The sequence below is a fragment of the Astatotilapia calliptera genome, chromosome 19 (assembly GCF_964374335.1).
Source record: "Astatotilapia calliptera chromosome 19, fAstCal68.1, whole genome shotgun sequence".
NCBI lineage: Eukaryota > Metazoa > Chordata > Actinopteri > Cichliformes > Cichlidae > Astatotilapia > Astatotilapia calliptera.
Genome location: NC_137440.1, coordinates 11,938,509 through 11,948,999, shown reverse-complemented (window position 1 = coordinate 11,948,999; position 10,491 = coordinate 11,938,509).

Below are 10,491 nucleotides of genomic sequence, written 5' to 3'. Positions count from 1 at the left end.
CTCCTCCTAGCCCTCCCGCTCCAGCAGGCCGCAGGGAATGGGGGTGAGAGAAGACTCCAAACCTCCCTCCACCCGCTCATTGTAGTGTTGATGCATATGTGTTCTAAGGTGCAATTAAAACCCAGGAGGGCATGGAGCTACCTGCCAAGGAGCAGCAGGTAAGCGCATAGTCCCTCCTGATAGCCCTCAATGTCTAAGTTTATTTAAAATTGAGAGGTGGGCAACGATGCCAGGGGTGAGGTGTACACCCTGATGGTAATATGGACTCCGTGATTGTGCCCACCCCCAAGATCCTATATGTATGTGTAATGAGAGTGTGAATAATGTGAATGTCTAAGTTGTGGGATAAAATTGAGGCAGAGGCAGCCGGAAGGGGACAGAGGGGGGGGTAGCCTCCTCTGCACCCTGGTGACATACCCCTACTCCAAGGTCCTGCATGTGTGGGTGGTTGTGGTGGAGCGGGAAGAGAGAGGCAGCTGGAGATGGGGAGGGAAGGAAGGGAGGGGCAGGTAACCCCTCCCTGGGGCCAGCTCCCCCGCTGACCCCAGTAGGCACTCCCACACTCCGCGACCCGCCAGGGAAAGAGGGCCCAGGCCCATCCAGACCGGAGCCCAGTGCAGCAGCGCCTCCCGGCCCCACAGAGCCCGGGACAGTTCACCCAACCCCACCACAGAGAAAACTGCACCCACCCCACCATCCACTCATCTTCCAGACTACATAAGACAGTAAACGCCCAGGCTGAGATCTTCCTCCACCTCTCCTGTGTCTCCCCCTCCTGCAGAGAGAGTCCCTGAAGAGAGGAAAGCTCCTGCAGATGTGACCATCTCCCCCACCAGTTGAAGAGCCCCCCAGGCGGCTCGACGCACCGGTGGCACCCTGCTCCAGGGCCGGGCCCCCATGCACCCACCCGCCCACAAACCCGGCAACACACCAACCAGGACCCAAGCCCCCGAGGCCCGGCCCGGGCCCCAGCCCGGAGACGGAGCGCCCCCACAACCTCACGCCCATCCCGGACCCACCCAGGGGCAGCCAGGCTACCAGGTCAGTAACCCACGTCCGTCAGCACAGACCCTCCCCTAGCCCCGCTGCACGCAGCCGCGAGGAAACAGTCACCTGAGAGCCAACAGAGCCCCCAACCGGACATGACCGCTACCCCGGGTTGAGCCCCCCAAGGAAGATGCCTCCGGGGAACCCCCCGACGCCCTAAGCCTGTCCCTACCCCCACACCAATCACAACAGTGAAGGCGGGACCAAACTATGACCCCCCCACCCCCACTAGGTGATGGAGCTGATAAAAGGAGCCCAGAGCAATTGATCTGATGTGGTGGCCGAGGCTGTATCAAGACTAATGTAATCTAATAGATAATTTCTATATTGGTTAGAATTAAGATTATTTTTATTTTTCCAGTTCATGAGGACTGTTTTCTTGGCTATGCATAGGGCAGTGAAAACCATATGGGCGATATTCTTTTCTGTAGTGACATTATCTAAGCTGCCCAACAAACACACTAAGGGGGAAGTTGGAATGTTACATTTCAGACACTTTGATAAGTCTTCACATATCTCGCGCCAAAACTTTTGCACTGGTGGACAGAACCAAAGAGCGTGGATGTAATTGTCTGGTGTATTGCCTTGACAGTGTGAGCAGTTGTTGGAAGATGTAAAGCCCATCTTGAACATCCGATGACCTGTATAGTGCACTCTATGTAGTATTTTGTATTGTATTAATTGCAGACTGGGATTTTTAATTAATTTAAAGGTTTTTAAGCAAATCTGAGACCAGAAGTTTTGGTCTAAGCTGACTGATAAATCTGCTTCCCACTTTGCAGTAGGAAGGGATATTGATTCATCTAATTTAGAAAGTGTTCTGTATATTTTAGATAATAATTTGGGGGATTTAAGAGTAAGAAAATGTGCCGCACTTAGTGGTGTTTGTAATTCAACTTGACTGAGGTTAAATTTCTTTTTTACTATGGATTTAATTTGTTGATATTCTAAAAATCTTGTCTTGTTGATCCCATATTGTGCAACTAGTCTGTCAAATGGAATAAATTCTGTTCCCTCTAATATATGTTCTAAGTATTTAATTCCTTTACAACTCCATTCTGGGAAATTAATCATATTATTGTTTTGTAATATGTCAGGGTTATTCCAGATAGGTGTACGTTTGCATGGGATTAATGAAGACTCCGTTATTTTTAGAAACTCCCACCATGCTGTCAGAGAAAAGCTGATGTTGATACTTTTAAAGCATTCATGTCTTTTGATGTTTGAGCTAATAAATGGTAGGTCTGAAATCTCTAGATCCTTGCATAGTGCCTGTTCAACATCTAGCCAGGGCTCAACTAAGAAGGTATGTTTTAACCATTCTGAGATGAACTGAAGCCTGTTGGCTAAGAAGTATTGGTAAAAATTAGGCAGATCTAATCCTCCTCTATCCTTGGTTCTTTGTAGCGTTTTTAAGCTGATACGCGGGGGTTTATCTTTCCAAAGGAATTTGGAAATATATGAATCCAGAGATCTGAACCAATCTTGTGATGGTTTGTTAGGGATCATCAAAAATAAGTAATTTATTTTTGGCAAGATCATCATTTTTATAGTGGCGACCCTTCCCATGAGTGATATGGGTAAAGATTTCCATCTAGTCAGATCGCCTTCTACTTTCTTTAGAAGTGGGATGTGGTTTAATTTAGTTAAGTCTGAAAGCTTAGGAGAGACATTAATACCTAAATATTTAATATTTCCGGATTGCAGTGGGGCAGAGGAAGAATTATGGAAGGAGCAGTTAATGGGGAGAACTGTAGATTTTGGCCAGTTAATTGAATAATCTGAAACTCTTGAAAACCAGTTTATTAAAGTAATTACCTCTGAGAGGTTGGTTTGTGTGTTTTGTAGAAAAAGCAACACATCATCCGCATAGAGACTGATTTTATGTTCTATGTTCTTACATTTTATGCCCTTAATTGTTGTAGCCTGTCTAAATGCTGCTGCTAGAGGTTCGATAAAAATTGCAAAAAGTGAAGGGGAGAGTGGGCATCCCTGTCTGGTGCCCCTCAGGAGACAGAAGCTGGAGGATGTCTGGTCATTTGTTCTGATACGAGCTGTTGGGGAATTGTATAATATTCTTATCCAGTTTATGAAAGAGTTTCCAAAACCAAATTTGTGTAAAGTTGCGAATAAAAATTTCCAGTTAACTCTGTCAAATGCTTTTTCTGCATCTAGAGATAATATTATGGTTTCGATGTTTTTATCGTATGAGTAGTCTATTAAATTAAGTAATCTACGAGTGTTTGTTGAGGAGTGCCGACCTTTTATGAAACCAGTTTGGTCAGGATGAATTAAGAGGGGGGTCATTTTCTCTAATCTCTTTGAGAGAGCTTTGCAGATTATTTTAAGGTCTACATTTAAAAGAGAAATTGGACTATAGCTTGAGGGAAATAAAGGGTCTTTGCCTGGTTTTAGCAGGAGACTAATGTTGGCAGAATTCATATTTGGTGGTAGTCTGCCCTTTTCCTCGATTTCCTGCAACATGCTGTGGAATACTGGTGCCAAAATTGTCCAGAATTCTTTGTAGAATTCTGCAGGGAAGCCGTCTGGACCTGGAGCCTTATTATTGGGCATACTTATCAGGGCTTCCTGGAGTTCACTTGGCGTCAGTGGCGAATCCAGTTCCATTGCTTGACTGTCTAGTAATTTTGGAAGAGTTACGTTGTCAAGAAACAGATCAATTTCATTTTTAGATGGGTTTATTTGTGGTGAGTATAAAGTTTCATAGAAATCCCTAAAAATGTTGTTTATTCTTCCAGGATCATATATTGTGTTCCCCGATAAATCTTTAGCAGCACATATAGTGGTTTTTTCTTTATTTATTTTTAGCTGGTTAGCTAGAAATCGACCTGATTTGTTACTGTGTTCAAAATTCTGCAAGCGTAGTCTTTGTATAAGGAATTGTGTTTTTTTTATTAATAATTTCATTTAATTCTAGTTTTGTTTTGCATATTTTGTTCAATGTTTCCTGATCTTGGTCGCACGCTTAGGCTTCTAGTGATTTGATGGTTTTTTCTAATTCCTGAATATTTTTGTTTTCTTCTTTCTTTTTGTGTGATGAGAAAGAAATTATTTTACCTCTCATCACAGCTTTACCTGCTTCCCATAGAACAGAAGCAGATATTCCGGGAGTGTCATTAAAGTCTAAATATGAAGTCCATTCCTTTTTAAAATATTTAATAAAGTCTTCATCTTTAAGTAGTGATATATTAAATCTCCAGTTTTTTCTTGGCGTAGTGTTATTCTTGTGTATTAGTGTTAAAGATACAGGAGCATGATCGCTGACAGCTATAGGATGAATCTCAGTGTCTGAAATGTCACACAGCAGTGAGCTGCTGACCAAAAAATAATCCAAACGAGAGTAAGAGTGATGAACATGCGAGAAAAAAGTATATTCCTTACTGGTGGGGTGAAGAGAGCGCCATGCATCGCAAAGACCAAAGTCGCTCATATACTGATTGATTATATTTGTGGACTGCCAATTGCGCTGAGTTCCTGTTGTGTTGAGCCTATCCATGTCTTCATTTAGTCCAAAAATACAAACAGTTTTTAACAGTTTACACTGTTACAGTAAGATTTCACAGCTCAGGTACAGTTTAGTACAGTATAGTAATTATTTCCTGGTGTAAGATGCAAAATATCAAACTTCTGTTAATGTGTATATATCAAGGTCAAATTACTAAGTTGATACAATTTGATTAAGAAAATAAACAATTTTTGAAGTACTGGTATGAAATGTACCGGTTTATATAATAAACTTCAGTTCACCACATTAACTTAGCAATAAATCACATTCTACCTGTACAAAGTCTCCACTAATTTCCTTTGGAGATTAAAAAAAAAGACAAGAATATTGCCAAGTACTATAAAAGGAAAACGAGGAAAAGCGATCTCTGTTCAGCCGGGCAGTATAGTCTGCTCGACTGTAAAGCTTTGCCACAGTTATTCTACCTCTGTAAATAACTCATATTTACAATATTCAGCTTTACATTTCCATAACGTTCAATAAAACCTGAGGCCTTGAACTCCATGAAGTAGAAAGGGGAAAGAAAATGCATGGCAGATTCTCACACCAGTGGAAAAAGATGTCTTAAGCATTGCCACATGTCTAAGTAGACATCAAGAAAGCATCGCATAACAAGAGAAATGCAGACCATCACAGATAGTTTCTTCCTTGTGGTTTACCATAAGATTCAGAAATGAAATTACCACATGCCTCCCGGCGATTACCAGGATGGATATACTCTGTGTTACAGCCATCAAGGGGAGCGGCGAAGGAGACGTCTGGGATGCTCACACAGAGTTAACATTCTGCTGTAACTGTGCACACTATGTTACGTACTGTGAAGTTTTGCTGTCTTGATATTTTTGAGGTATATTTTTATGTATGATTGTTCCTTCCTTGTTAACCGTATTTCTATTGAACACAGAAGACATGTAGATGTCGCTCTGGCAGAGTGCAAACACAGCAAAGATCTACAAAAGCCTAAAACCTCTTAGAAATACGGTGACATAAACTTTAATATCTGTCCTTAGCCCAGGAGAAATGTGCATAAGCCACATGCAGTAACATAGTTCATAGTTTGATTAATGAACGCTTATTAATGGGGATTTATGACTGTGTGTTCATTATGATGTACATTACAAATACATTACATTACAGCACATATTGTCTCGATCGACTGACGGGCGATGATTTATCACAATTAGGAGAAAATGAAATGCAATCTGGAAATCTGCGCTGCAGAAACGCTGAATCAGCAGCAGCAGGATGGAGGCACAGCTGAGGATCCTGGTCTGAACGTGCTTGAACATGACTGTTCTTTTATTTGCATCTCACAGTTTGGTCGTAAACTAATCAAGGTTTTTCTTCGCAGCACAGCAGATTAACTGCAAACACATGCTTCCTCATGGCTCAGAGATCAGGTCAAAGTCATGATAACTAAGTAGAAATTAATATTGTTGTCATTGGTGTTGACAGCTGGCATATATTAGAGATATATGTGAGCAGCCAGTCTGTGTAAAATCAAATCAAATTAAGCGGAGGTGCTCTCCTTCCTGATGCCACGGTGGTAGCATCGTCACTCACCGCTCCTCTCTCCGATCAGCTCCGCTCTGCCCTCTGAGTGTCTTTACAGCAAAGCTGGACTTTCCTCTGAGATCTGTCAGCGAGGATGAGCGAGAGTCTGCTTGGGCCGCATCCACCGGAGGAAGACTCCAGATTACGCTTGCTGCCAAAAGGCTAATTTGCAACATATGTGCTTGGGGGTTGAAAGGAGGAAGCCTGAGAGTTGGGGAGACAGAAACTGATGTGGCTACTGGATTAAATCCTGCTCTATTAAGTCAAAATTAAATATTTAAGAAAATATAACATCCCAGAGATCCAATCCTCACTTCATCTCCTCCTAAAGTCGTCTAAACGTGCATCGCTCCTCGCCACTAAAACCGTAACTCTCCTCTCGTCTGAAGCAGACGTGAAGTCATTTCGGCAATGACATCATCCTGCAGACACCGTGTTAACAACAGCTGTAGATATTAGCGATAGTCATCATTAGAATTTACAGATGAATTATTGAGGTGCAGATTTTTCCACAGTTTGTCCCTAAGTCTGCGATAATCCTCTCGCATCAGCAGGGAGAGGTGCCCTGGCTACAGCTGACAGTCTGAATCCCAGCCTGGCTGTTCCGGTCTACAAGCCTGCTAATCTGTCTGACAGGGTGGTCGTGCAGTAGAATCACAGTAGAATCTGTGGATCTTTTACTTTTGCCTGTTGATGAAATAACATAAATTCCTTGCAGTTCTTGCAAAAAGAAAGTAACCCTCTTTTATTTCTAAGGCTTTACATACATGGGGGAAAAAAGAATGTGGTTCTTTGTTTGTCATGCATACGTCTGCATTTTGGAATATTTATTTACCAAAAGTCCATCTTTGCTAATTCCACAGGGATTAAGAGGATACGCAACAGCCAGGTGCTGCTAATCAAATGCATTTGATGAACTGGTAATTAGTGATCGTGAGCACCTCCATAAACGTTTTAGCTGTTTCAGGTCTGAAGCATTCAGATTTGTGTCAACACAATGCCAAAGAGGAAGGACATCAGCAGAGAAGCAACTGTTTAAGTTCACCATTACTGATTATTCAGAAGTGGAAAGCATTCAAGGCAGCTGCCAACCTTCCCAGCAAATTCACCCCAGGGTCAGAGCATGTAATGGTCAGAGAAAGAGTTTCATCTCAGACTCTGCAGGCCTGAGTTAGCACGTTAAAGGTTAAAGTTTGTGACAGTGCAGTTAGACAAAGGCTGACCAACTATGTCTTGTTTGGATGCATTGCAACATCTGAATAAGCAAAAAAAGACACACAAGCCCAAAGTGGAGACGTTTGTCCATTCTGCACAGTTCATGTGGAGAATGTCAGCACAGCGGTGGAGGGCTGATAATTTGGGTACCTTGACCGTGAGCTCCTCCTTGTACCAATGTGTTCAAGGCGAATGTGAGGCCACGTGTCCCGCAGCCAGAGCCTGGCTGAAACTATGCAACAGGACAGTGATCCTGAGCACAGCAGCAAATCTGCAACAGAATGACTGAAAAGAAAAGAATCAAGGTGTTGCAATGGCCCAGTCAAAGTCCAAACCTCAGCGTAGTTGGTGGTTTGACCTTCAGAGAGCTGTGCATAAACAAATGCCCGTAAACCTCAACGAGCTGAAGGAATGTTGTAAAGAAGAGTGGGCGCCAGAATTCTTCCACAGTGATGTGAGAGACCGATAAACACAAAAGAATGACTTCAAGATATTCTTGCTAAAGGTGGTCTTTCAAGATATAAGCAAGCTGCAAAAGCACTGTTTGGAGATTACACACTGCTTCTGCATTTGCCATATGTCATGTGTTGTTCAGCTTAGGTTGTATTTAACAGCTGCTAATGACCAGAAAATGATTTTACTGTGCCCTGATACCGAAATCCTGAGACCTCACAAAGGGTCCAATCAAGTTAAGTTAATTTAACTTTAAGTACTTTGGCAAACAACGAGTGCTGACCAAACCTCTGTGTAAATAAGAAGAGGCCGTACTTTTCTTTTTATCACATCTTGATTGTGAAGGCTGCTGATTTAACTGTTTGAAACTTGCGTCTACAGTATAACGTACAGCAGCAACTATACTGACTCCAAACTGAGACGATGCAAATCTTTCACTTTGTAATATCTTGCTTATGTGGTTCTGAGACAAACTGCTGCCCACTGCATCCCTTTGTGATGGTTCTCCGTGTCCCTGCATCATCTTTGAGATATTTTTAATGACATTTGTGTCTAAATCTGAAACGCGGCCTCGGTTAATGGACGTTGCTAAAAATCAGCATTTATTACTTCTTGGCTCTGGTTGTTTTGTGCCAGTTATGAGGTCATGCACAATGAACAGAGATGATAAACAGACTGGAAATGCAATACACGCATGGAACAAATCAACACGGCAACCGCATTAGCTCCAAATGACGTGCAGATTTCTGGAGTTTATGCAGGTATTTGATAAGACTGTTCAGTTTGTTGGAATGGAAAATTGAACGACTGCTCTGCTCCTGGAGAAGTGATGGAGGACGGGTGCCGCGATGAAAAATCAGGCTCTGTTTGGGATCATTTCTAATAGATGTGATTTGTTAATTTACATTACAACCGCAATGAGAGGAAGAGTAATCACACCGAGGAGAATAATCTCGCTTGTGTGTGAAAGTTTAAGCTGGCCCGAGTGTCGTTATAATAACCACAACAGAGCACGCTCAGTTGATTGTGGGCGTGGCCTGTCAGCTGTCACGTTCCAACTATAATTTACATGGTTCTGTTGGATTAAAGTCAAGGATTAGAATCTGCTCCTTCTGAACTACAATAGACTTTGCTCCACCCAAGCAGACATGAACGAGTATGTTAAATTTGTGTGGATTTTCTTTGACCCTGCAAGTGAATCCGATGAACGCTTTTCTAAAACGCTCGCTTGGCCCAGCACAGGTCAGCACGGAGACTCTGTACAGTCGTGTTCACAGTTAAGTAGTTGTTTTCTGACTCTGGAGATTTCCAGTCATGTGTTCAGTGTTAGATTCTTTTTCTTCATTTGTTTCTTGCTGATAAAACGCGACGTTTTGTAGATACGGCTCGGCTACAGGTTTGACTGTTTATTTCGGTAAATATAAAATATACAGTATAACTTTCTGCGGGAAAGATTTTCCTCCGTGTGAGACGAGACGGCAATAGATGTTTAAACAAAGCAGATGTGAAAGATTAGAATAAAAGTGGCAGCTTTCCAGAGGAAACAAAGACCCTACATACAGATTCTGCAGTGGATTCTGTGGCTCATCAGCTGAGGGATATACTGTCGGCCTATCATTTGTACCCACTGCTTAATGTGTTTTATGCCAAAAACCTGCGATTTTCAACTAATAATCAGTCAAATCAAATAAACAATAACTCCAGCTTTGGCACACCAGGGACGTTAAGCTCATCTCCTCACCGCCGCTTCGACCGCTGTCGTTCATCATGAGCTTGCATCAGTTGTAGTGAAGGAAAGCGACGAGTCTGAGGGTTGGATGTGGTTAAATTTGTGACGCCAGCAAAGGAGAGCTCACACTTTGAGAAACTCATATCCACTTTGCTTCACAAGCAGAAATATGTCTTTTTCCACAGGTTACATACTCGGTTTAAATTTGGTAAGAAAACCTTTGTGTTTTGAGTGATTCATTGAATATGAATGACAAACAAACACATTTGAATATTAGACGAAACTTTGGCAGTTTTTAAATAATGATTTTATTTATTAAGAGGAAAAAGTAAACCTTCCTCCCCTGTGTGAAAAGTAAATGCCCCCCTAAACCAATAGGTTGTTCCACCCTGTGACTTTCACATCACTGTGGAGGAATTTTTACCCACTCTTCTTTGCAGAATTACTTTAATTCTGCCACATTGGAGGGTTTTCCAACATGAATCGCTACACCACACCAGACCGTCACACCACCACCACCATGTCTGACTGCTGCTGTGATGTTCTCTTTAGTTTGATGCAGAAACCTTCCACACAGCTCAGTTTTTGTCTCGTCAGTCCACAGAATATTACGCAGAAGTCTTTAGGATGATCCAGATGTTTTTAGCAGATGTGAGACGAGCCTTGTTCTGGGTTCTTGTGTGACGTGTCGTGGTGTCAGCCGGCCACTAAGTTAAGAAGTAGCAAGAGCGCACATTTTAGAGTCATCCAGAGTAAAGATGATGATTTAATGGGGCAGCTGGATGCCTGGACTATGAAGTTGCCCATCTCTAGTATTTCCATAATATTTCCCCATTTTCACTGTGGGTCAACTTTGTCTGTCCTCATTTCCTGTTGTATCACAAACAATCTCATTACTATACTAAATACCATGATTTAGTTGCTTTGAATAATATATATACGTAAATATATAATGTTTAGTGGTTTC